Here is a 27,665-nt window from a genome sequence, read left to right as displayed (position 1 = left end):
GGGGGGGGGTCTGTGATTAATCCTGTGCCTTGGACCAGGTTTGGGGCTCGGCCAGGTGGCCCCACAGTCACAAATGCAAAAATATTTGCAGACAGGGTCTCGCTCAATGGCTTCGGGCTTTGCTAATTTGCTGAGGCCGGCCTCCAACCCGTGATCCTCCTGCCCCAGTCTCCTGAGCAGCTGGGGGTACAGGGGTGCGCACGACCGCGCCAGCCCAGCGCAGGACGCAGATTTCCTGCGAACCCACCTCTCCAGGAGCCGCCAGGGCACAGCCACATCCTGGAGCCCGGGGTGAGTGCAGGGTGCACCAGGCCTCAGCCTCCGGGGTCCTCCCTCTTTGGGGACAGACAGCTCAGGGAGCTCAGCAGACGCGTCACCTTGGTGGCAAAACACAGCCCCTTATTCACGAGCACCTCTGGCTTCCGAAACCGGCTCCTGCGCCATTGGACGCGCTTACAAATAACAAGGATCAGGCCCGGGCAGCGGAGGCCAGGGAAGGAGGCTTCAATAATTCATTGCCAACACAATGGCGAGAGGACCTGGAATCCCACTGATGTCTCGTTAGTTTAATTAAGTCCTGGGTGCGCACGAGGGTCACGTGGTCACCGACCCCGACGCGCGAAGGCCTCGCCGGGTTTTATGCTAATGCGCCCGGAAATGGGTGGAAATCTTGGCCTTAACTTCTCCCGGGCCGGAGGCCGTGGGAGCTGCGCAGACCCGGGATTGGATTAAATGTTGGAAACGCACAGAGACCTGCAATCCCCGTCCTCAGCCCTTTGTATTTTTTTAAAAATTTTGAGACAGGGCCTCCCTAAGTGGCTTGGCAGGGGGACCTCTGTAAATTGCTGAGGCTGGCCTCCAGCTCACGGTCCTCCTGCCTCAGCCTCCTGACTCACTGGGGTTACAGGCGTGGGCTGCTCCACCCTGTAAGTCTCTGGGCTCCCTGAAACTCTGAGGGGTCAGGACTCCCCAGAACCAACAACAAACCCCAGACCCACCCAAAGGAAATATTTTTAAAAGCAGAGAAAGGTGAATGACGCAGAGTGCTTTAAACGGGCCGCTCTTCATGTTCAAAGGGTCCATTTGATCATAAGTGACACTTTAAACTGGGAAGGGGTGGGCGCAACAGTTGGTGGGGATGTGCATGGAGCAAGAATCTCGTCAACCTTGGCCGTGTCTATATAGTGGAATATTAGCTGGCCAGGAAAAGGAAGGGCCCTGTGACATTACTTGCTCACTTGTGTCAGACTGAGTTGTCCCCCCAATTCCTCCCTGTGCTGAAGGTCCTGCGGAGCCTCCACGGGGTCTCAGCCCACCGCCCACAAATACCTGGGGGTCTCAGGGACATTTCCAGGCAGAAGCAGGACGCAGAGAGCCCCCCGTGCGCGCAGCTCAGCCGCGTCTGAAATCTGGGCACCATCTGGGACGCAGGGCCACTAGGGGGTGGGGGTGGGGGTGGGGGGGAGGGGGCCGCGGCTCCTTGACATTTCCCCGTCCCCCGCCCCGGACGGAGGGGGCGCATAGATCCTCGGTGCCTCGTGCTTCCCCCGCGTCTCATTACGGGAATTTATTCCTCCGCTTTGTAGTCGGCGCGGGGCCCTCTCTAATTGTCCCTTCCATGTGCCGTAAATCTGTCCGCCAATCATTAAAACCTGCGGCGGCGGGGACGGGGGGGGGGGGGGGGGGGGACCCGGCAATTTCCTCTCCTACCAGCGCCTGGGCCCCGGGGCCGGGGGTGTTGAAATAACACGAAACACACGTTGGCGCGAGGCTCCCAGCCTCTCGGGCCAGACTCCTTTCATCTGCTCCAGGAATTTTTAATATTCGGGCCATACCCTCCGCATGAGGTCATCCCGGGATCTAATTGGAACAGCAGTCCTGGGGCCCCTGGCTCTGGCGGCCCGCCACCCCGCCCCCGGGGCCTCCACCAGCAAAGACTTGGATTCTGTCGAGGCTGGTTGGTGCGGAGGACAGTTAGCAAATCGATCCTGAGCTCTGCGCTCAGTGGCCAGACCCCCCGGGGTCCCCGAGCCCCCGAGGCCGAGCAGCCCAATTTGTACCATCGGCACCAGGTCCAAGAGACCCCGTCTACACCCCAGGAACCGGGTTCATAGGGCTGCACTGTCTCAGCCCTGGTGGGGAGGCCCCGAGATCTTGGGCAGCGAATGGAGACTTTGTATCACGTTTCTCGGCTGCAGATGGGAACTTAGTTGCAAAAGTAGCAGGAAGTAGTTTGCCGAGAAGAAGAGTCACAGTCTGTGCTGTGAGCCCCCCAGGAAAGACCGGACACCCCGGTGACCCTGACGTCCGCAGAGACGTCGCCGCGTGGGGCCCAGCAAACGACCTGAAATTCAGCTCCAAGGCGGAACCCCGTGCTTCTATCTGGCAGCCCTGTTTCTCAGCCTGGGTGGCCCCAGATGGCACCTGCCGGGTCCCCAGGCTGCAGAGCAGAGGCCACCCACCCACCCCCTGGACATCGGCCTTCTCACCTTCCAATGCACAATTTGGGTTTTAGGAAATTGCTTTTGTTCACCAAGAGGCTCAAACCTGGTCCCGGGTGATCCCCAAAGACGTCGTCTGCAGGTGGGGGGAAAAGGTGCTGTGGAGGTCACAAGCGACAGAGGCTGAGGGGGTCCCCGGGGACACGGCACACCTGGGCACAGGTAGGAGTCTCTGCAGAGTGGCTCACGACGGTCACAGTTCCATCTCTCTGAGTTCCCAAACCTGTTGCTTTATATTTTTTTTGGTCCGGAGGATTGAGTCCAGGGGTGATTAACCCCGGAGCCCTGTCCCCAGCCCTTTTTTTATATTTGATTTAGAGACAGGGTCTCACTCAGTTCCTTTAGTGACCTTGCTAGGTTGCGGAGGCTGGCCTCCCACTTGCCATCCTCCAGCCTCAGCCTCCTGCAGCCACACAGTTTCTCCCTGAAATCATAACCTGTCTTTTCGGATTGAGGGTTTGCACGTTTTGACCACCAGGCCCCCAGCCCCCACGGGCACAGGTGCACTGTGAGCCCCTCCCCATGGACGGGCGCGCGCTCACACCCGCGTGCACAGAGCCACACGGAACAGCGTGGTGCATGAGATCCCCGCAGCGCCCAGCTCCCGGGGCGGTCAGGGACAATCCCCGCGGCCTCCCCCCCATGGTCCCGACGGGATCGTGACAAATTGTATAAATATGTACAAATTGTCCAGGTGACGTCACGCGCCCGGGCTCCCCCCCCCCCCAGAGCCCGGGGGATCTGTGCGACACAAGGTCACGCCGGGCCTGCTCTGCCTTCAATTGAAGCAATTTCGTTCAATTTGCTTCCATTTATCACGGCCAGGAGGGACTGTCCACTGGTCTCAGCTGCAGCCCCGTCTGTCCCGCGACTTGAGCTCTGTATGACTTTCCCGGTCCCCGGGGGGGGGGGGGGGGGGGCTGCAGGGGGGATGGAGCCCCCCGCCCCCCAGGACCGTCTGATCAATGACGCCAATAACCCAGGTGGGTTGCAATGAAGTTTGTAGGTCCCAGGTCACTCGCGGGGCGGGAAATGACCGCTAGGGAATGAGGCTGAGGCTTCCCCCCCCAAATACTCCTCCGGGAATCCTGCTCTTTTTGCACACGTCTTCAGAAGCCAGAGACTCACTGCTCTTGGGGTCCTAGGACCTGAGCTTCACCTAGCACGAGGGCCACCCTGACCACCGGGACCCTCAATCAATCAATCAATCAATCAATCAATCAATCAATATGCAACGTCCACGTCTGTCTGTCATCTATCTGTCCCTGCTGTGCCCATGATCGACGACCTCATCAGGGACATGTCGTGTCCGCCCCTCGTCTGTGTCTGCGAGCCCTCTGATTCGTCCCCACTGCGGACCTGCCGCCTGTCAATCACTCTCTGCTAAACCCTGCGCATGGCCCTGACCGCGTCCGATTGTTTCGTCTCCCTTTTCCATGGGGCATCGGTGATGGCCACACCCAACAGCAGCCGATGAGCCATCGAAACACTCGGGGAGTCTCCGAAGGGTGATTTCTTAGGCCACATCGAAGGCTCTGGACGGTGGTGTGCGCGCGCAGGGCGGTGGCCAGGGCGGGTGACTGCGGGGCTGGACAGCCGGCGGCCTCCGCTTGGAGATCAAACACTGGGAGAGGCCCCAGCTCCACAGGCCACTTCCCTCCGCCCGAGGTCAACAGGGGTCACGCCGAGAGCCACTTGTAGAATTTTCACTGTTTGGACAAGAAATTGGGAACAGACCCAGCCCTGGACAGCAGGATTCCAAGGTTTATTTTCGGACAGAGGCTGACTTGAGGGCGGGGGCGAGGCCGCCTCAGATAGAAGGCGCCTGGGCGGTGGCACCGCGCGCTCTGGGCACGCTGACCCCGCCCCGGGCCCTGGACACTAGGGGCCTCACGCACGTCCCCGCTGCAGACGTGAAAGTCCCCCTCGGATGGCGACGTTCGGGAGCGCACTTGAAAGGCCTGGGAAGTCGCTCGTCCCAGCTGGGGGCCATCACTGCCACACCTCCATAATGGACAGCCCTGGAGGGGCCATTACAGGGCCAATTTACGGACACCAGCCTCCTGCAGGCACCTGCCACGCAGCGGAGGGACGGCCCCCAGGCCGAGGAGCGCATGCGCCAGGGAGAGGCCCCTGGCAGCGCTTGTTCAACTGGCCACGGGCCGTGGAGCCTGGCACCGTGGACACGCATGAGGCCGTTTATGACAGAGATGAACGCACCCTCCTTGGAGAGGGGCAGGGACAGCGCCCAGCTGCAAACAAACGGCAGGCTTCACGGTGCCTTCAGAACTCAGGAGACTTGTCCCCAACGCATCCCAAGGCACAGGACAGGGGACCCCAGTCATCAGGGGCACAGTTAGAGGACATATGGGGAGGCAGAGAGCCAACAAGTGCTGCATCCCCGGCTCAAGAGACTCACTGTGGCCAACTCCACATCCCTGTGGTCACCTGGGGCTTGTCCACCACCAATGACATGTTGCTAAACAGGAAAAGACCCTGCAGCCTGGGCCTGCAACAGCAAGACCTGAGGATGTGACCTGACCAGAGGGTCGGTGGACGCTTCTGCTGTGGGGTGGACGGGCTGGGAATGGACGGGCAGGATGGTCAGCTGAGGGGCTGGGCTGGACGGCTGGTCCAGCCTGGGTCTGCCCAGGTGGGGGCAGGGTGGAGGGTCTAGCCTGGGTCTGCCCAGGTGGGGGCTGGGTGGAGGGTCTAGCCTGGGTCTTCTTTGGGTGCAGGATCGTAGAGTCTCCAAAGCTGCCTCCATTTCTCCCTATGGAGAAAGACTTGGACCCGCCCAAGTCCCGGACTCAGTCCCCAGCGAGACACGGAGGATCAAGGCTCACAGAGATGCCGTTTGCAATTTTATTTTATTATTATTTTTAGCAGATGGGTTCCGTTCTGAGGCCGAGAGGCTCTCCCAACAGAAGGGGGCATCTTTGCTGAGTGATTGACAGGTTCCCCTGCAGGGGCACCAGCATCGGCAAAGGAAAGGTTTAGGACACTCAGAACCGTATTTGTCTCCTGCAGGTGGGATGGATCGAGCCCCCAAATTCATGTGTTAAAGTGTGCAACCCCAGGACCTTGGGATGTGCTGTGTTTGGAGAAGGGTCTTTGCAGACGTGATGGAGGTCCAGTGAGGTCCCCAGGGTGGCCCTGGCCCCAGGACATTGGGATATGCTGCGTGTGGAGACAGGGTCTCACTGAGTTGATTTGGGCCTCGCTTTGCTGAAGCTGGCTTTGAACTCTGGATCCTCCTGCCTCAGCCTCCAGATAGGATCACAGGCGTGCAGCACCACGCCCTGATTTCTTTTGTTTTTGTTTTTGTTTTTGTTTTTAAGAGGTACTGCAGACCATATATCTAACTAAGAAAGGGACGCTCTTGCTTCAGAGCCGCCCGAGAGGCTTCTTCTCCAGGAACGTCCGTCCACACAGCTGTTGGAAGGTCCGTCCCATTAAAAAAAAAAAAAAAAAAACCCAGCACATAACTTCCCCTAATCAGTTTGCAGCAATCAGCTCCGAAAATTGTCCCATATGTGGGAGCCTGCAGCAGGGCGCCGGGTTACGGCTGGGACACAGGCCACACCGAGGTGAGGGTCTGGCTGCAATTACGCTCACGCTGCGGGAATCTCACGGCGCTTCGGGGAAGCTGTTGCATTTCAGGGACTCATAATTGCGGGCTTGGAAATTACTCGCCCTGAAATTGCAGGGGCAGAGGAAGGGCTGTGCCCACATGTGTTCACCCTGGAGGGGGACGAGGGGGACGCAGCGTGGCTCTGTTTGGGTTGAGGGTGACCCAGTGCTTTCCTGGTCCGTGGTGCTGTTGAAACGGTCATCCTGAGTGTCCTCCCTTGGAGTCCGTCTGGAGTCCCTCAAGGAAATGCGGGCACTTCCCACTTGTAGGTCTCCCTGCAGAGAACTGGAGGTCGGGGTTGCTGGGTCCCCTGGAAGCAGCCTGCCCTGGGGGGTCAGGAGGGCTGCCCATCGTCGTCAAGAGGTGGACGCTCTGTGCTGAGCCATGTGCATGCACAGATTCCAAAATCTGAACCGAACAAACCTGCAGCTCCTCAATCTGAAACGCACCTGGTCCCCGACATTTTGGATCGGGGATTCGCAGTCTGCAGTAGGAACCCTCCGGGATTCAGAACCTTTAAGGTTTCTAAGGCTAAAAATGCCGAGATTATATTGAAACGCGCTGGGCTCGGGCTGCGTGGGATGATGAGGGACTCCAAGCAAACCCATGAAGTGGATCAGACACAAAAATTATGTAAAAGACATGAGGAGCCGCCCTGCAAATGTCATCAGAATCGACTGGGAGTGGTTTCAGGTGAATTCTGCATCGAGAATGGCACAAGGGCAGGTTTTGCAGAATTCGGGTCCTTACCCATGAAGGGATTTCTTGAAGAAATAACCGTGATCACATGAAGAGCCTGCGCTCTCCTTCTCGATGACTCTTCTAGGATGTCTTTGCTTCTGAGACCAATGGTGTCCACGTTGGTGACCAGGTTTCTAGGGACGTATCCAGTGGCAAACTTGCAGACTTCTAGGGTCTTCCTGGAATGAAGTGAGCAATTATACCTCCAAACATGGAAGTCAAAAGAATCATATTGGAAGTCACAGGGTGGACATCAAATTCACGCACAACAGGAAGCAGCATCTCGAACACAATTGGAATCTAAACCCCCATCTCCATCCCCATCTCCATCTCCACCTCCATCTCCACCTCCATCTCCATCTCCATCTCCATCTCCACCTCCATCCCCACCTCCACCTCCATCTCCATCTCCACCTCCACCTCCATCTCCATCTCCACCTCCACCTCCACCTCCACCTCCATCTCCATCTCCACCTCCATCTCCATCTCCACCTCCATCCCCACCTCCACCTCCATCTCCTTCTCCATCTCCACCTCCACCTCCATCTCCATCTCCATCTCCAGCCCCATCTCTACCTCCACCTCCATCTCCATCTCCACCTCCACCTCCATCTCCACCTCCACCTCCATCTCCATCTCCACCTCCACCTCCATCTCCATCTCCACCTCCACCTCCACCTCCACCTCCATCTCCATCTCCACCTCCACCTCCATCTCCATCTCCACCTCCATCCCCACCTCCACCTCCATCTCCTTCTCCATCTCCACCTCCACCTCCATCTCCATCTCCATCTCCACCTCCATCTCCACCTCCACCTCCACCTCCATCTCCTTCTCCATCTCCACCTCCACCTCCATCTCCATCTCCACCTCCATCTCCACCTCCACCTCCACCTCCATCTCCTTCTCCATCTCCACCTCCATCTCCACCTCCACCTCCATCTCCATCTCCACCTCCACCTCCATCTCCATCTCCATCTCCAGCCCCATCTCTACCTCCACCTCCATCTCCATCTCCACCTCCACCTCCATCTCCATCTCCACCTCCATCTCCATCTCCACCTCCACCTCCATCTCCATCTCCACCTCCATCTCCATCTCCACCTCCACCTCCATCTCCACCTCCACCTCCACCTCCATCTCCTTCTCCATCTCCACCTCCACCTCCTTCTCCATCTCCACCTCCACCTCCATCTCCATCTCCACCTCCATCTCCATCTCCACCTCCATCTCCACCTCCACCTCCACCTCCATCTCCTTCTCCATCTCCACCTCCACCTCCATCTCCTTCTCCATCTCCACCTCCACCTCCACCTCCACCTCCATCTCCATCTCCACCTCCACCTCCACCTCCACCTCCATCTCCACCTCCACCTCCACCTCTACCTCCATCTCCATCTCCAGCCCCATCTCCATCTCCATCTCCACCTCCACCTCCATCTCCTTCTCCATCTCCATCTCCACCTCCACCTCCACCTCCACCTCCATCCCCACCTCCACCTCTACCTCCATCTCCATCTCCATCTCCACCTCCACCTCCATCTCCACCTCCACCTCCACCTCCATCTCCATCTACACCTCCACCTCCACCTCCACCTCCACCTCCATCCCCACCTCCACCTCTACCTCCATCCCCATCTCCATCTCCACCTCCACCTCCATCTCCACCTCCACCTCCATCTCCATCTACACCTCCACCTCCACCTCCACCTCCACCTCCATGTCCACCTCCACCTCCATCTACACCTCCACCTCCACCTCCACCTCCATCTCCATCTACACCTCCATCTCCATCTACACCTCCACCTCCACCTCCACCTCCACCTCCATGTCCACCTCCATCCCCACCTCCACCTCTACCTCCATCCCCATCTCCATCTCCACCTCCACCTCCATCTCCACCTCCACCTCCACCTCCATCTCCATCTACACCTCCACCTCCACCTCCACCTCCATCTCCATCTACACCTCCATCTCCATCTACACCTCCACCTCCACCTCCACCTCCACCTCCATGTCCACCTCCACCTCCACCTCCATCTCCAGCCCCATCTCCTTCTCCACCTCCATCTCCACCTCCACCTCCACCTCCACCTCCATCTCCATCTCCATCTCCTTCTCCATCTCCATCTCCATCTCCATCTCCACCTCCACCTCCATCCCCAGCTCCACCTCCACCTCCACCTCCATCTCCATCCCCATCTGCCGCAGTCTGGCTGGGCACAAATCACGAGCCACTGAAGCAGGAACAAACTTTATTTTTAAACTGCAGGAAAACACTTCACACAGCTCCCGGGGAATCCTCCCGAACGCGCCACGAGGCTTGTCCAGGAACCCCCAGCCGGAAATATCTCTCCCGGAAATCCCTCCTCCTGCACTTCCCCAACCAATGGGAACTCTCGGGGAATCCCCGGAAATCCCCACGAGAACTCCAAAATAGTGCGAGAACTCCAAAATAGTGCGAGAACTCAAAAGTTGCGGCAGAGGCGGATAGTAATGCCTCGCCTGTCAATCAATACTGTTGGCAAAACGCCAGGGGCCATACAGACTCAGCCGTGGCTCTCAGCACCCATCCCCATCTGCAGCCCCATCTCTACCTCCATCCCCATCTCCATCAGTATCTATTCCAGGCAGGGACATTGCTGCCCACCATGCTGTGTGTCACGGTTACCACTGTCTCAGTCACCCTTGTCTTCCTCTGGCTGTCATCTACCCCTGCTGAGGTGTCCAGCGCTTGCCCAGATCTCCATCCCCCTGGGATCCTCAACAGATCCTTGTCCATTCAGTGCCTTTCCCCAAGTGCCCGTGTCCTCCCTCCATGCCAGCTGTGAAGCTTTGCCAGGGCAGTGCTGTGCGTGCTAGTAAGAGGGACCTGGGGCTCCCAGGCAGCCGTTAATCATTTTGGAATTTCCCTGTTCCTCCTGGGGACAGCCCCACCCCACGGAGACCACAGCAGCCCTCCTCCCTGAAGCTGACAGCTCTTCCACCCCCAGCGGAGAGAGACTTCTTGGCAGCCCTGAAACCACGATTAAACCAGCCGCTTAGTGCAAACCCCTCTTGGAACAGACACGGGAACCCGCCCTCGGGGGCCCGAGGAGCCCCAGATGTCAACCATTAAATTCCGCAGGCATTAAAGCCTTTTCGCATTTCAACTCCCGGTCGTCAGCGAGACATTGGATTTGAAATTGTAATGGGCCTCCCACTTTCCAGGGAAATGCGGGGTGCCATGCGGAGGTGGAAGGTCAGGGAGAGACTGTGGGGTGGAGCCCATCACCCGGGCATTCCGAGGGATGCAGGGAGCAGGTGTGTGTGCGCACGTGTGTGAGTGTGTGCGTGTGAGCCCCCGACACAGGTTCCCAGCTTCTCCATCTCTGCCCATCTCTCCAACTGGCCCCCCCATTCCTGCAGCCACCCTGTCCCCTGCTTGGCCACCCCCTGCAGGAGAAAGCAAGGGCTGGCTCTCCCGGGGTGGCGGTGTGTCTCCGTGCACCACCTGCCCTGCCACCGCGCCGCGCACTGCTTCAGGCCTGGCTTGCAAAGGTTCTGCAGAAGGCGGGTTCCTTCGGGGTCTTCCCACCAGGAACAATGGCACGTGGCCCCCGTTTGAGCTGCACAATGAGCCGAGGAAGAAGACCAGCCCGTGTCCCCCGCTGCCAGGTTGTGCATGCGTCCAGGACAAGGGCATCTCGACGGCACGAAGAGTGACACAGGTGTCACGAGGCATCTCCCGCGGGTACTGCTGCCAGCCCAAGGCCACCTGAAGGGGCACGACGCTCGTTCCCCTGTGGAACCCCCTTTAATTAATGCCAACGTTCGCTCCCTGAAACCCACAGACGAAAACCTTATCAATCAGGGAAGCTCCTGGCGGCCATTCATCACCGCTGTGTGGACGACCGGGTCCTGACCACGCGGGGTGTGGCCGCTGCCCCGTGGTTCATTCCCCTAAATGGGTCTCTGCGTCCTTGCGGTGGGTGCACCGAGTGACGGAGACTCAGTCACAGACAGGTCTCGGGTCACCAGAGGCACAAGGATTGGAGAATCAGGTGCGAAAGGTTCTAGGTGGAAAGAGAGACGTGCGGGGACATTGACCCCTGAGCCCACCCATGCCTCAGAGCAAGGCTGGCTGCTGTGACGGACAGAGCTCGCCTTCCAGCATTGCTCGGGTGACCCATGAACGCATGGGGGGATTCGTCCCGGGGTGAGGGCACAACTCTCAAGACCCCACCAGCGCCCCAGAGCCCCCATCCCAAATGGCTTCCAAGTGTCCCGTTTCTGGCACGTGGATTCAGGGGACAGCCACGGACCACAGCACTGGGGCTGGAGTCCTGGTGAGTCTCCCTTTTATACCCAGACCATGCGGCCTGCAGCCTCAAATGCATGGGTTAGGAGGCCCCGCTGCCCCTGAGAGTGACCGATCCTCCACTCTTAAAGCTAAGTCCCTCTGTTCTTCCAGTAACCGGACACTAGGGCTGCTCAGCATCCGTGAGGAGCCCCGGGGCTTGCACCCATCGACTGCTGACCCTCTTGGATGGCGGCAGCGGGATTTCTTGAGTGAGATTTCTTGAGGGGTGGCTTTCTGTGGCTCCTCTAAGCCTGGGTCTTTGTCCTCCATGGTCCCTAAACCTGTGTTACCCCCAAAAGATCCTGCAGAAGTTCAGTCCCTGGTGGCCAACTCCGTGGCTCTGGCCCAAGGGGAGCAGAACAAGATGGCGGCAGGGCCTGGAGGAGGAGAGCAGCTCAGGACAGGGCACCAGGGAGCAGAGAGAGCTCTGCTCACCAGGGACAGGACAGAGACCCCAAAGGCACAGCCCAGGGACCCCCTCCTCCAGCCACCCCCCACCTGCTGCAGTCACCACCCAGTGAGTCCATCCAAGTGGATTAATCCACTATGAGTCTACACCTGTCATAATCTAATAATTTCCCTTCTGAGCATTGGGACATCGTCTTCTGGGCTTTGCAGGGATCACCTCGTCTTTGAGTCACACCAGACACTAGATCCATCATGGAACCCAAATGACATCCCAAAGGCACCATCTCCAAATACCACCCCACTGCGTCCCAGTTAGCTCTGAGAGTTCATCCCCGGGGGGAAAAGTACCACCGCCCAGGGCGTCCACTGCACAATTTGTACCATTGTGTGGGAAGCCCGGAAGCTGTCGGGTCACATCCTTGGGAAAAAGCACCGTCACCCAGAGAGACACAGACAGAGAAAGACAGCGCTTTAAGCCTTTCTGGCCTCGTGGTCAGCGGGCATTCTGTGGAGCACGGCTGGAAAGACTGTGTAAAGCAAAATTACTAAGGAACCAAGTTCTTTGCTGTCTCCAAAGACGAAAACCAGGGTGGAGAATAGACGGTGTTTAACTCACAGAAACCAGGGAAAGAGAGCCTCTACCCAGGAAAAGAGCCTCTACCCAGTAATCTCTCTGCAAGTTTGAATTTGATTTCTATCCAAAATGCAAGACCTGGATTTTTTTTTTTTTTAATTTTCTTTTTTTAAACCAGAGATGGAACCCAGGGGTGCTTAACCACGGAGCCACATCCCCAGCCCTTTTTAATTTTTTATTTAGAGACGGGGTCTCATTAAGTTGCTTAGGGCTTCCTTAAGTTGCAGAGGCTGGCCTCCAACTCACGATCCTCCTGCCTCAGCCTCCGGAGCCACAGACGTGTGCCCGTGAGCACCCGGTCCCCAACAGACTGTGTTTAAAAATAGAAATGGCCCCGTAAATGGATGCCTGTGATTCGCCATTTGTCATCCTTTCGAAAAAGCGACACTGACTCTCCCCCCGTGCTCGGCGGAGAATGGCACCGCACTCTCTGAGTGTCCCCGGAGACCATTTTCCAGAGGAAAAATGATTTGCACTTGGGAGGAGAAGAAAAACTCCCCTCCCGGACGCGCTAACTCCAGGCGCTTCCTGCCTCGTGGGTGACAGAAATCCAACCCGGGAGGCGCTGCTCCTCAGGGGTCCCAATGCACACGGGTATTTTGGCTGCTTTAAAAACAGCCTCCCAGGGACCCGTGCATTCAAAGGGACTTTTTCTGCGGCTCATCGGAGCCACAAAGTGACCCCGTGGCTGCTGAGATTCCCTCGTCCGGGTCCCAAAGAGCTCACCTGGCCTCCCCCAGCGAAGGTCCCCTTAGAGCAGACGGTCACCTGCCCCCCAGGAGCCCCGTTTCTGCATGGCTCTGGGTGTCCCCCCGAGACCTGGCCTGGGGACCGTGTCCCCGCCTGCCCAAGGCGCGGGGCGCTGGGGTCTGGATGGCGTCTGGTGGTTTTTCTGGGTTTCTTTATTCTCAGAGGCTCCCCGGGGAGCGGCGGATCCGCTATTATTTATACATTAAAGACGTCGATGCTAATGAGCCCGATCCGCTCGTCGGGGGGCGGCTCCGCTTTGAAGCCCGTCTGCGGGGCCACGGGGGAGGCCGGCCGCGCGGGGCTGGCGCAGTTTGGGGAGCGGGGGACCCTGGATTCCCGGCAATTCTGCGCCGTGCCCTGAGCTCAGGGTGTGTCTGCCCGGTGGCCGGGTCCCCCCAAGGACGGCTTCTCGGGGACACGGGCTTTGGGGTCAGCGCAGATGGCTCCCCAGACACTGTCCTCTGGGTTCCCCGAGGTCACAGGACACTCGGCTGCTTCTGCTTCAAGCAGTTCCGGGCTCCGTAGCGGAGTCCCACAGACTGGGTGGCCTGAGGGACAGGCTGGTGCTGTCCCCCGGTGCTGGAGGCTGGACGTCCAAGGGTGAGGCTTCTCGGGGACCTGTCCTCTTGTCTGGCCGAGGCCGCCTCCTGCCTGAGTCCTCACAGGGTCGTCCCTGGGGAGGCGTCACCAGGTCCAAATTTCCCTTTTGTGCAAGGACAACTGGCCTTGGGGACTCTGTCCTGTCCCCGGAGACCTGGCCTTGGGGACTGTGTCCTGTCCCCGGAGACCCGGCCTTGGGGACTCTGTACTGTCCCTGGGGACCTGGCCTTGGGGACTCTATCCTGTCCCTGGAGACCTGCCCTTGGGGACTCTATCCTGTCCCTGGGGGCCTGGCCTTGGGGACTCTATGTGCTCAGAAACGCACAGAATAATCTTGAGAAGTCAAAGCCCTGACCCAGCGAACCGTGAAACTGCCCGCTCACCGCCCTGATTCGATCCCTGGGCCACGTATCTGCATTTCACAACGTCACAGGGGGCCCAGGGACAGTGGACGATGACCACGTACCGATTAGGAATAAAATAAGAAGGTACAAAATGGACACAGACAAGCCCTGGACACCCAGTGCCTCTTCCTAAGGTCTGTGTGTTCCACACCAAGACGTCTGTGCCCCGGGGAGAGGGCTTCTTCACAAAGAAGAGCCGCGGCACCATTTGAACAGGAGACAGACGCGGGATCTGAAAAGTGCTCACTCGGATGCAAGGGTTATAGCTGCATTAACGTGAAAGACCTCTTTACACAAAGCCACCGTTCACGAAAAAGACGGATACCGGGAAAGTCTTCCATGGATCAAGCAAAGGTGAAACTGCCGAACACCTACGCGCCCACGATCCCAGGCAAAAACGGAAAGCAAAGAGCCCCGTGCGACCTGAGTTTAGGTCAAAGCACGTCGTTGGTTGAGGACACGGCAAATTCCTAAACATCGGTGCCTCTCAGATTCGAAGCAACGACATGGAAATGCAAGCAAAGGGCACATCTGAACGTCACTTCTCTCCGTCACTGAAAAAATAAAGCCAGTAACATAAACCAGGAAAGAGGCGCTCGGAGTGAGAAGAATGAACAAAGCCTGTGGCCTCAGAGTGAGGCACCGAGTTCGGGCTCTAGCCGGGCTGTCGATCCACGGCCCTTTTTACTTTTATTTAGGGACAGGGTCTCCCTGAGGTGCTCAGGCCTTCGCTTTGGCGGAGGCTGGCTTTGAACTCACCATCCTCCTGCCTCAGCCTCCGGAGCCGATGGGATGACAGGCATGTGACACTGTGCCTGGTTCAGGAAGCTCTTGAAGGGGGGGGGGTTCCCCAAGTCCCTGGGGACAAGTACCTGCCCCTCCTGGGGGTGTCCTGTGACCCCCTCCCCTGCTTACCAACAACCTGGGCTTGCTTTACCACAAACACCGCGACCTCTGCCACCCGACGTCTTCTGAGTTACATCCGGTCACCTCTTTGCAGCTGGAAGCCACTTCCCCTGTCCCTTGTCACCCACCTTCAACTCTGTGCAAAAAAAAGAGTTAATGAAAGATGTCAATGAGGTACAGCCTGGGGGGACCCACGGCCCTCGGGGTGGGGTCGGGGGGGTCCACGGGAGGCCAGCGGCTCCTGGGGAAGGACCACCACCTGTCCCTCTGCATCCTGTCACCATGGCAACAGCCCTGGGTGGGGCATCTCCATGCTGTGTCCCTGGGTGAGGCCCTGGGACCCGGGCCAGCCCCCCAGAATGTCCCTGTAAATAAAGCGAGGTCCTTAAAGTGACCTCTTTGCTGTTATTATTATTATTGTCGTTAGTGCAGGGCGTGATTAATGAATCTCCCCCCCCCCCCCCGGTTCCCCCATCTCCTCTGCGGGGTTGATCTGAATCCCCCCTGACAGCCCCGACCCGGTCCTCCCGTCCCCCTTGACAGGCCTGGCGGGGCCCAGACGCCGGAAAAGCTCTCAATTATGCATCATCCTGTGTTTTCGAAGGGTTTTAATTGAATCACTCCTCTCCAACTTGTTATTTTTAATTTGCAACATTTGATTTCTGACACGGGTCCCCTCTCGGTCATGAATTATGCAGCCAGGGGCTTTGGCTGGTGTGTGGGGGTGATTAGAAAAAAAACTAATTAGGCATGATGAAAAACACGCGCGCACGCGCACACCCGTGCACACACACACCCGTGCACACACACACACGTGCACGCACCAACACGGAGACCTCTTCAATATGAGCCTGTTCCCGGCGTAAAAAGCGGCCCGTGTGCACGGAAAAAGGCTCCTTTTCGTTGTAACGGGTTACGTGGGGTTTCGTACAATGTGATTGATTCTGACAGCAAGGAAAGGAAATGGACGATTTCCCCCCCTCCCCCTTTCTCTCAGCGGAATCTCGAAATTGCACGACGAGGCCCCTCGGTGCGGGCTCCTCCCGAAGCTCACGGCCGCGCACCCGGAGTGTCCCTGGGCACCCCGAGCGGGGTCCTCCTCCAGACGGGGCTGAGTGCGCGGAGCAGCCTCTGCCACCCGGGCTCATGGCACCGAGGAAGGGGCAAGAATTTAAAAGAAAAAATAAATATGCAACTTTTTTTTTTCCTTTTGCAAAGGGGGAAAATAATAGGGACCCCAAGAAATAAATAAGGGACTTCTTTGCTTCAAGGTGTTCTGACCCCTGTCCACCCCCCCTCGCCCCCAAAATGAGCGACCAGCCAAGTGTCAGGTGCACTGAGAAGCCTCCTGTCCCCATATCTGGGTTGTGCTGGTGGGACACAGGGAGAGGGGACACTTAGGAAGATACACGATGTCACAAAAGTTGGAGTGATGATTTGAAACCACCTGCCCAGGACAGATGAGCTGTCTGTCCACCTGCGGAGGCCTTCCTGTTGGCCTTCAGGGGGGACCCGGGTGCCTTTCTGTCCTCAGGAGCAGCCAAGGGCACCCAGAGGCTGGAGATCGACCCCAGGAGGGGGGATCCGCAGCCCCCTGTCCCCAGGAAGGGGAGTCCACGCAGATGCGTTTGGTGCTGTCCACCCGTGGAGCAGACATTGGGCCTGTGTCCTGCCCCTGGACTTTGAGGTCTAAGGAGAACCCGAGGCAGGAGCAGCCGGGATCCAGCCGGTGGGATGCACCAGTTCTTTTCTTTTCTTTTAAAAACCCACAATTCCAGGAGCCCTGGCTCGGCCAGGCCGGCCCTGCAGGCTGGGAGAGAGCGGCTCTTGCCAAGCGCCCCTCAGCAGAGCCCCAGGGGTCACGGCCACCTCTGCCACCCGGTTCACAGGGCGTCCCTTCATTCCCAAAGAGGAAACTGTCTCAAATGCACTCGATTCCTCGTCTCCGGGGGGTGCTCAGGTGCAGACAGCGGGTGACTTCTCCCAGCCTGGCTCCGGGGCCCTTTTTCCTCATATCTAGTGCAAAGGTGGGGGGACTGTCCTCCTTTTGAAGAGTGTTCAATCAGCCCAGCACCTGGCGCTGCCCGTGTGCAGGAAGCAGCGGGAAAACTGGGTGCCCATCTACCGCCCCCCCAGAGTGGCTGAGAGACTTGCAAAATGGCACCCGGGATTCCTAGCAGCACCCTGGACTTGGGTGCTCCCCACCAGGAATCCCCCACGGACGCCTTCGCCTTCGTTTCTTTCGATGCAAAATAGGAATTGGAGTCGCAGCTTCCCATCTGCCAAAATGCTTCCCGTCTGCCAAAATGCCACCCGCACTGTATTTTGCAGAGATCAGGAGACAACCCTGCACCGAAACGTCCAGCTGCGTCCAAACCCAGAGCGTGGCTCCTGCCCACGTGGCAGAGCAAGAACTTGGAGGCGGCTGCTGGATCCTGGATGTGGGAATCCAGTGGCGAGCTGTTCAGGGCGAGGCTCTGTTCCACTCTGACCACTGGAATCTTCTTCAGGTTGATTTCTTGAATTCCTGACATACCCCAACCTTTACTGGGCACCCTCCACCAACCCGGTGGGACCTGGTGTGGACACAGGGTCTCTGCAGAGGTCATTAGTGAAGGGTCCTGAGCTGGGCTCCTCCTGGGTCAGGGGGCCCTCGTGCCATGGCCGTGTCCTCCCAAGAGACAGAGGAGGGGACACAGACACAGAGGAGGAGCCCCGTGGAGACGGAGGCAGAGACTGCAGTGAGGGGCCACCAGCCCAGGGCCACCTGGAGCCCAGGAGCTGGACAGGCAGGAGGAGCCTCCCTGGAGCCGTGGAGGGAGCTCAGCCCGGGACCCGGGTCCAGCCTCCGCCCTCCAGGGATTCCTGTTGCCAAAGTCCCCAGGCTGTGGCCACTTGTCCCAGAAGCCCCAGGACACTCCGGCCCCACTGAGCACCCTAAGCCCTGCCCCTCTTCAACCCCCAGCTCCTGAGTCCCGGGGACCGATTTTCCCAGGTTCACCGGGTGGGACGCGGAGCTTCTCCGTGGACGTGGTCCGAGTCGTGGGCTGGACGGCAGCTCCTCTTCCAGAATCAATCTCCTTTAGCTCCGGAAACCTCAGCTTGGTGCCCGAGCGCAGAGCCGGAGGCCCTGCCCAAGATGTGGGTTCCGGGAACAGGAGCCCGAATTTCGTGCAAAAAAAGAGAGAGAGAAAATCATGCATTAACAAAACAAAGTCAAATGAGTCTTATTTATGAGCCGGGAAATTCAAAACCGGCCCTGGCCCTGGCAGAAGGGGCAACCATGTCCAGAAACCCACACGCCCTTCCCGGGGGGACATGGTTATAGCCTCATAAAAAGTCAAACGGCTGTTGGCCGGGCTCTCAGATGATTTATACCTGACGTTTGTCCTGGAGTCCACGCCGTGGGCTGCTGCGCTGACCACCTACCTGCACGGGACATGGGAGACATCAGGCTCCTCCCGGGAAATCCGAGCAAGGTCACCAAGAATGACCTCTCCGGCTTTATCAGTTTGGGCCCCTGGGTGCCAAAGTGAGTGTTCCCCCCGGTGCTAACCTGGTCACCTCGGTGGCCCCTGCAGTCCAGGGGAGGACCGAGGCCTCACCAATGTGGACCTTGGCCTGCTGCCCCCCTGCCCTGTACCTGCGGATGGAACCCACAGGTGCCCAACCACGGAGCCACGTCCCCAGCCCTCACTGAGTTGCTTAGGGCCTTACTAAGTTTCTGAGGCTGGCCTCCACCTTGCGATCCTCCTGCCTCAGCCTCCCCCGCCGCTGGGATGACAGGCGTGCACCACGGTAGGCGCCCGGGGTTGCCTGACCCTTGATGGACGCCAACCTCCCGGGGCCTCGGAGAGAAGCATCATTTTTTGCGACAGGGATCAGAGGGACTTCTCTCAGCCCCAGAAAGCAGGCCTCGACGAGGCTGGGAGTCCACCTGGGCCGAGGGGCCGGCAACACAGGCTGCATTCATGCCGGGGAGGAGGCCGGGTCACGCGGGGTGCACGGGCTCATAAGGCTGCCAGCCGCCGCTCGCCGCCCTGGAACCTGGGGCCATAAAACCCTGCTAATGAGCAGCGGCAGGTCGGAGCCCCCGAGTCTGGCCTCCCGCCTCCAGGCCGAGGGGGAGGCCCCCCACGCACCTCTGCAGCCGGGCTTTGCTGCAAACCCCCGTTTTATGCTGAAGCAATTTCCTCCGCCCCGGGACCCACCGCGGGGGGAAGCGGGTTCCAATCCTGTAACAAGCCCCCGCTGTTCACCGGCCAGGGGCGAGGACGGGGCCTGTGTGTGTGTGTGTGTGTGTGTATGTGTGCATGCAGATGAGTGTGTGCGCTGTTGTGTGTCGTGTGCACAACGCGGGCTGAGCATGGGGGGCTGCGGTGTCTATGTTGCGCACTGCGCTACGCATCTCGCACGCACCCCTCAGACCTGGCCGGGCCTGCGCCATGCGCTCCTCCAGGGAAGGAGCCCCCCTCCAGCTCTGGGGAGTCAGCGGCCTGCACCCCCTCCTTTCTAACAGGCTCCGTCTTTAATATTCCAAAACAGCTCGCTCCCCGGAGACTCCTGCAAACGATTTCCTTCCTCTCCTGTTCCTGGTGCAATTTGTCCGGGCCATCACCCCAGCACCCAGCCTGAGCAGGAGTAGGGGACAAACGGGGACCCTGGCCGGAGCACACCTGGGTCCCCGTGGTTGCTGGGGGCCACCGGGGTCTCCGCCGTGTGTGTTTCTCACCCGGGAAACTGTCCTGCAAAGCGCAGGTGCAACGTGTTCCTCGTGTCAGGTTAAGGAGCCGGGCCTGCCTCCCGTGTCCACTGGGTATAGGAAGCGCGGCCCTGGGCGGCTCCTAGGGGACAGCGCCCACCCTGCGCATGAGCTCCAAGCTGGGGATCCGTCCCGGGCGCAGGGTTGCATTGCTACAAAGTCTAACTTGCTGCGGCTGCAAAACCGCTACTTTGTATCCATCCACCCACGTTCCCCGGAGGCCCCTTGGCAAATATGTGTCAGGCAATCGTGCGCGGTAAATCTGTGTCCCCTGTCCCCCTGACCCCCCCCCCCCCCCCCCCCCGCCAGACTGTCGTATATTTTGCTTTGAGACAGGGTCTCACTAAGTGGCTGAGGCTGGCCTCCGACCTGTGCTCCTCCTGCGTCAGCCTCCAGTGTGGGCGATGCAGATTCTGTTTGCAACCCCAACAGGGCCCGGAAACGATCCAAAGAGGAGGTCGCACTCTGGGGTTGAGTTTGTTTATTCTGCAAGAGTCTTTGACTTTTGGCTTCTCTGTCCACGGTGGAGACCCCCAACAGGTAAAATGAATGATGCAATGTCACCTCAGGCAGCCACAGGGGTCTGCGGGGGGGGGGGGGGTGTCCAAGAGGAGGTTCGAGGGCAGGAGTGGCCGAAATGCAGGCTGAGCTGTGCACATGTCCACGCGGTCAGGGTTTCTGGACGGGGCTGGGCTCATTTTTCCAGGGTCGGACCCTGCCTGGGGCTGCTCTGGGGGGGCGGGAGGTGGGCTCCCCACGGACGACGTTTGCATTCCTGTAGGATGGGGCTGAATTCCTCCTGCCAGGGCTCAGGGATCTGCAGGCTCCGGACTTAATACATCCTGAGCTCCGACTCGCAGGCCACGCTGACTCTGCTCCGGGCTGGGCTTAAGAGCCGCGTTCCAGAATATTCCCCCGTCGCCCCCAAAGTCTGCAAACGGACCAGCAGCTGCGTGGGGCCTGGATCCCTCTGATACTGGCTCCCTCTCCCCCCACCCCCGAGGGGGGGGGAAGCAGGCAGGTTATGGGAGGGTCGCAGGATTTATGTTGGGGAGGAAAAAAATGGATTGAACGAAAAAAAAAAAAAAAAAGAAGAAGAAGAAGAAAGAAACTTGCAAAGTTACAAAGACAGAACGAGGCCGCTCAGGGATTGCATTTTGTACCTGGCAGAGGGGGATGTTAAAATGCAAAGCATCCAGGCATTAAGTCTTCAAGAAGGTGGGCAAAATATTTTTTTTTTTTTTTGCAAATTTCCTACGCAGGCACGACCCCGTGCACACAGCAGCCCCTTCCCCGAGTCCCAAATAGGGTGCTGAGGCCTCCGAGGATGGATGTCTCAGAGGGAAAAGTGTCCCCTGTCCTGGTTGGAGGCTCAGAGAGACGCAGCTCCCAGGCTGACCCTTTAAAACAGCTGCGTCCATAGACACGCAAAGCCTCCTCCGGCTCCGAACATTCCCGAATATTCAGTTGTAATCTGGTCTTTGATTTCTTCCTCTTGCCTAAAACTTTAAACCACTTTTATTTGCCTGAGAAGGTCTACCCCAAAGCCACAGCGCGACCAGTTCGGTTGGGGTTTCTCTCAGAAAGGAAATGTTCTGCAGATATATCTGGGATGCACTGAAAACTTTTTTTTGTGACATTTTGAAGCATCAGTATATCCCAGCAGATATTTGGGATATGATAATTTAAAAAAAAAAAAGTTGCAAGGCTTTTAAAGCGTCTCTCAGAGGGTATTTGAAATAAAAAATAAAATACGATAAAAATAAAAGCTGCGACTTTTTTTAGCATAAGTATATCCCAGAAGATTTTGGAGATATACTAAAAAAAAAAAAAAAAAAAAGGATTGCAACATTTTTAAGTTATAAGGACAACCCAGATGGTATTTGGGTTTTCTGTTAAAAAGTTGCAACATTTTAAAGCATAAGTATATCCCAGGAGGATCTATTAAAAATTTTTGCAACTTTGTTACTTTCTTTTCTTTTCTTTCTTTTTTTTTGTACTTCAGATTGCACCCAGGGGGTGTTTACTCACATCCCCAGCCCTTTTTATTTTTATTTCTGAGACAGAGCCTTGCTAAGTTGCTTAGGGTCTTGCTGAGTTGCTGAGGCTGGCCTCAACATTTGCGATCCTCCTGCCTCAGCCTCCCAAGCCACCACGTGGATACACCCACCTTGTTCCAACATTTTAAAGCATATCTCAGGGGATCTTTGGGATCTAGTACTAAAAAACAAGTTTGCATGAAATGGAGGCTAATTAGGCTTCCTGGGGACCTGGGGATACTGAAGGGGTCCCGCCTTGTGTTTCATTTGGCAATATGCAAGGTGGTGCCCAGGGACTCTTGGAGAGGAGTGGTCCGTGTGGGTGGACAGATGCTCTTTAACTACTCAAACTAGCAGATGCCCCCTGCTCCTGCCCGTCGGGGTCTTTCTTCTAGGATTCTGGAGGCAGGGTCTTGGGCAGACGATGGGGGGGAGGCCAAAGCCAGTCTTTGTCCCTCTGTCTCAAGGGGTCCCAGGGCAGCTGCAGGGCAGAGCCACAGGCTGCTGACACCCTGCAGTGGGCATCCCTGTCACTGAATGCCCACATAATCCCCAAGCCGTCTCGAAATATTAAACTCGGGGACGGGCTGGGGGGAGATGCAGAGAATTCACAAATTCAAAATAAAGAGAGAGACAGGGAGAGAGAGATCTGGAAGTTTCCTCAGCCGTCAGTTTTGCACAAAGAGGGACATTATTGCACCGGTCACGCCTGGAGCGTTACCATCCGCGTAGAAGTGGTTTCTTTTTCCACCTGGACATAAGGGTATAAGGACACCAGAGACCCAGCTCTGGGGGTTCATCCCGGTCAGAATCCGACCAGCAGTCACAAGCGAGTCCCCTTCTGGGTGCTACGGTGGCTCCTAGGGGACAGTCACAGGCTACCAGATGAAGAAAGGCAATTGCAGAATTGGGGAGGGGGGGCATTCATGCAAAGGGGTGGTGGGCTGCGTTTTCTCTGCCTGAGGGAGTAAAAAAATCCCGTGAGGTGACCGTGGTCCCCCAACGAGGTGGCCCAGCCCGAATCCCACCTCTGTAACCTGGATGTGGCTTCGGCCATTTCCAGGCCGTGACTGGCCCATCTCAGGTAATGTCACGAGGGGGGAGGAACGTGGCTGTGGGCCTTACGATTTCTTTCTGTATTTCCAAAAAATAAAATAAATGAAATAAATAAATGTGTATTTTCTCGAAGGGGCACCAGCAGCCCAAACCCAGAGGGACCCCCCCCCACACACACCCAGGGCTCCAATTCCTGTCCCCAATACTCAGGGCCCTCCCCGGGCTCGGGAACTAGCTCTGGTTGGCATTTCCCACCCCCTTTTTGCAAAGAGAGGCTCATTAAGTGATTTCCCACGTGAGCCCCGAGAAGTTGTGCTGGTGCAGTGCGGAGCCCGGAGCCCCGGCTCGGGCGGGCCACCGCATTCCTATGCGCCCGGTGTCTTGCCTCAGAATCACATTCCACTCAGAGACGCGCCCCCGAGATGGACCCGGAATAATTATTGGAGGAATAATCAGCGGCGGTGGTGGTGGCTTCGGGTTTGACAGGAGCCTTTCTGGCGACAGACATCAGCCTCGTGAGTAGATTCTCTGCTCTGTCCACGGCGCGAGGCTGCAGGGTGCTGGGTCCACTCCTGAATGCATGCATTTTATCTGCCTTCCCCTTCTGTCTCTGTGGCTCAAAAATCGGATTAATATGCAACCCCGTTGGCTTCTCTAATCCACGTATTCGTTCAGGGAAACGGATCAGAGCCCCACAGCTGGGAAAATTAATTTATTTTATTATTATTATTTTTTTCTTTTCCAGGTGGGAGACTTTTATCCGGTCTGCACCGCCCGGGGCCTCAGCCCAGCTCAAAAATGCAAGGACTCTGCAAAACCCAGTGATTCAGGGTGCCCAGGTGACCTTACCTGGTCCAAACTGCAACTTAGCCCGGACGTTTCTGCTACAAGCCTCGTTTGCAAAATGGAGATGCACCGTTTCCAAAGGTCGCCAGAGAATGCGCCCCCCCTGCCAGATGACTTTCAGGTTCTAGATGGGGGTCACACCAGGGTCCCCTTATTGCTTCCCAAGCAATAAGGGCCTGCGCCCGGGGGCTGCCCGTTTTGGAGTCTCCTAGGCGAATAGAAGATCGTGGCGTGTGTTTCAAGGGGCGCGCGGAGGGGGATCCTGCAAGGCTTGGAAGGTGGAAATCCTCAGGAATTGCAGGGTCCCCTCCCAAGGAGCCCCTGGGCGCAGCTGCCGCTCACGCACGACAGGTACGATTTATAGTTTAGGATTCCACTGAGCTTTAGGGAAAAAAATCTCTCCATGCATTCAAAAAAACCAACCCACCCGGATACTGTGAAGCCCGTGCGCTCCAACCAAGGCAAAAAAAACCCCAGTCTTTCTGGCTTCTCTGCACACACCTACCTCCTCAAACCCGTCCTTTTCTAGAAGCTGACGTTCACCAGTGACCGTCAGGGACAGCCAAGCAAAACTTTTCTCAAAAGAGAAAAAAAAATGCACGTAGATTAAATCTTTAAAAATAGAGTTTGCAGAATTCAAATGGAGGCGCACAAGCAGGTGACCCCCCCCCCCCACACACACACACACCGTCTCTATCACACTCCCCTGATTGTGCAAAACACTTTGAAGAACTGGCCGGTTTGTCATCGGACGGTCCCAGGCATTGAGGGCCGGTCACCCAGCTCCACCTGAGTCGGCGTCAGGATCTGCGTCCGTGCAGATTGGTGTCCACCGAACCGCGTCCGTCCGCTGGACGCTGGGACCCGGGACTCGTTGCAGCCGTTTGCATAAAGTTAACCGAAGCCCAATTGCTCCGGGGGTCTTCAAGATGAGAGAGACCCCTCCTCTCCTCTGAGCGCGCGGGTCTCTGTCCGGGTCTTCTTCCTACAGAGGGAACCCTGCGTGGGTGCGCATGCGTGGGCCCAAGGCTCCTCTCGTGCATTTATTGGACACCTCGTGCATGCATACAGCTTCTGAAATCCATTCGGCTTTTCTGAAACCCGACTCTGAGTCAAGGACTCGACGAGTTTGGGGCCTCCTAATTCAGAAATGGGAACAGGCGGGCTTTGGGGAAAGGTTTTCCAAGCTGGCTGAAACCGTGGTCCCCTGTCCCTCCACGACAGCACGACTTGGGAGTCCTGTGCACAGAGCCCGTCCCGTTAATGACGTTTTCCTGGGTCAAGGAAGGGAAGACAAATTTTAGGGTGTTTTTATTTTATTTCATTTTTTTCTGCAACCCCCCGGAGCTCGGAAATCGATAAGTAGTTGATAAAAAGGCAAAGTTCCTAGTGGCCCACAGTCGAGCCGGCCGTGATTTGTTTACCCACGAAGGCCTCCCGGTTGTCACCGCCGCGGTGGGATGATTTATAGACGGCCACCCCGCGAAATCACTTAGAGCAGATTAGATTCCGGGGGGAGGGACCCCCTCCGCGCTCCCCTGCTAATATGACAAGCTCATAGAGAGTGACAGGTACCTGGGTCGCCCCGGGTGGCAAAGAAGTTCAGGAAATTCTGATTAAATTAAAATATTAATGGTGCCGCGGAGGGAAGGCGAGATTGCATCCCGGTCGTAGGAAGCGCACGATGCAAATACGACGTCGCCGTTCCGGGGGGGGGGGGGGGGGACAGCCTGGGGTGGCTGCCAGGGGACTGTCCCCTCCCTGAGCCAGGACGCAGGGGATGCATTCCAATTCAGAACGGAGACGCGGGGAGGCCCGGGTGGCCCACCTGGTGGGCCCCGGAGAGCACCCTGCACACACCATCACCCCCAAGGTCCCCCAGGTGCAGAGGTGACAGCCTGGTCCCCTTGTTCCTGAGGGCCCGTCAGCCCCCTCCTGTGCGGGGTGGCCCTGGGCATCTGCCGAAGGAGAAGAACATCTAACCCACTGTGGGAATCAGCCCGTCCCCTGGGCAGCAGGGTGCCCTCCTGCTGCGGAACTGTCACCACAGTGTCACTGGCTAGGAGTAGCGAGATGGCTCATGTGTCCTGCTTTGGAAACTGTCCAGGATGCATGCGGCCCCAGCCACCGGGAAGCCACAGTCCCCTAGAGCACGAATCTGCTCCTGTGTGTCACCCTGTGCATGTTGGGGACCGGCTTTGGCTGCACGGGTCCCTGACGGTGCGCTCTGCACCTTGAGGTCGGAGTAGGCAGGTGCCATGAGGTGCCACGTCCTATCTGGGACCTGAGGCCTTGCACCCAACCCCAGTGACCTTGGGGACAGTTAACTGGGCTCCGCTTTAAAAAAAAATGAGGGGAATCAAGGAGAGAAGCCTGGAGTCCCCCAGTCCACATTTGGCTGCCCGCTCGGAAGCCGCCAGGCACCGTGGTGATCTGGGGGCACCGGGGCTCAGGAAGCCACCCCCGCCCAGGACAAACGAGGTACTTAAAATTCCAAAACTCGCGGCCAGAAAATAAAACCAAGAGGAGAAGCAGAACAGATGGCTGTTTTGAGGTCAGGGGTCTCCGGGCCTCTGGCTCTCTGTCCTGTGCTTGGGACGTTTGCAGCGGGTTCCCATCCAGTGTCCAGGCCCCGAACTACACGGCCAGCTCGGCCCGTCCCCAAGTTGCACAAGGACTTTTTTTTTTCTCTTTGAAAGCAGGGTCACTGTCACGTGTGAGCGTTGGGACGTGGGATCAGAATAGCCCAGGACCCTGCTGGATGGCGGCTCCCGGGCTGGACAGACCCCACATCCAGGCAGCCACGGTCCTCAGGCCCCGGCCAAAGCAGCCTGCACTCCAGGGTCTGCCTGGCAGCCCGAGGCCGGCTCCTGTCCCGCCCAGGGCCACCGGCCCCGAGAAGCAGTGTCCCTCTGCCCCTGGAAGGTCACAGCTCCTGCCTGGGATTCCCTGCGTCGGTGAGTGGACGTGCCCAGGAGCCCGGAGAGCCAGTGTCCCCTGAAGACGGCGCAAGGAAGTTCCCGAGACTCCTGCAGACTCTCCCAGCTGGACTCTGGTGGGCAGCCACGGAGGGCGTCGGTGGGGACGGGAGACTCTCCACCCTCACGTCTGGGTCTGAACAGGAGCCGTGTGGGTCCCAGGTAGGAAAGGCCACCGCGCTGCTCCAAATACAGTGCTTTGGGCGTTGTCACGAGGTCCGCGTACGGAGAGACCGTGGGAAGCACAGAAATATGTGTGGGTCTCGGGAAACACGTGCAAATCTGTATTTACTTCTTGGGAAAAGCGTGCACATGTGTATTTATATCCCAGCATCAATGCATAAATGTGCACGTATTTCCCAAGCATAATATAAGCTATGCATTCTCCCAGTGAAAATGTGCATCTGATTCTCAATATTCGCACAGATTTGCTTCTCACTATGAGGATCTATTTATTTAGAGGCATAAACTATGAAAGATGTGCCTAGAAACATAGGTATATAAACATATTTGCAAATAAGAATGTGCAGATATATAGATACATACCCAACATATTTATTTATCCAAATATTTATATCCAACATGCTTATTTATCATTATTAATATGTAAGTATAAATATATAAATATAAAAATATATAAATATATATTTGCACACAAACATATGAACATGTGTGTATTTATAAGTATAAATATATCCATATGCATTTCAGACATGAACCTATGTATGCATTCACAACATTAATATGTAAATATGTATTTATAGACATGAATATGTAAATGCTCGTATTTACAAGTCTAAAAGCACATTCTAGACGTTAACGTATAAATATGCATGCATGTACCATATAAATAGACATATACATTATAAACGTAAATATGCAAGCGGTTTACAGGGTAAATATATAAATATGCATGTATAAGCACGAGTCTATATTTTTTTGCAAGAGGAGATGTTCTAAAAAATATATTTGCTTTGCAAGTCGAATCGGCAAAAGGCATCTGCACAGATAGAGATGTGCACAGACGCTAGACAGTAGAACTGCGTAAAAATCTGAGTCCTGGT

This window comes from Marmota flaviventris, chromosome X, assembly GCF_047511675.1.
Source record: "Marmota flaviventris isolate mMarFla1 chromosome X, mMarFla1.hap1, whole genome shotgun sequence".
Lineage (NCBI taxonomy): Eukaryota > Metazoa > Chordata > Mammalia > Rodentia > Sciuridae > Marmota > Marmota flaviventris.
Note: the sequence above shows the minus strand (reverse complement) of the source record.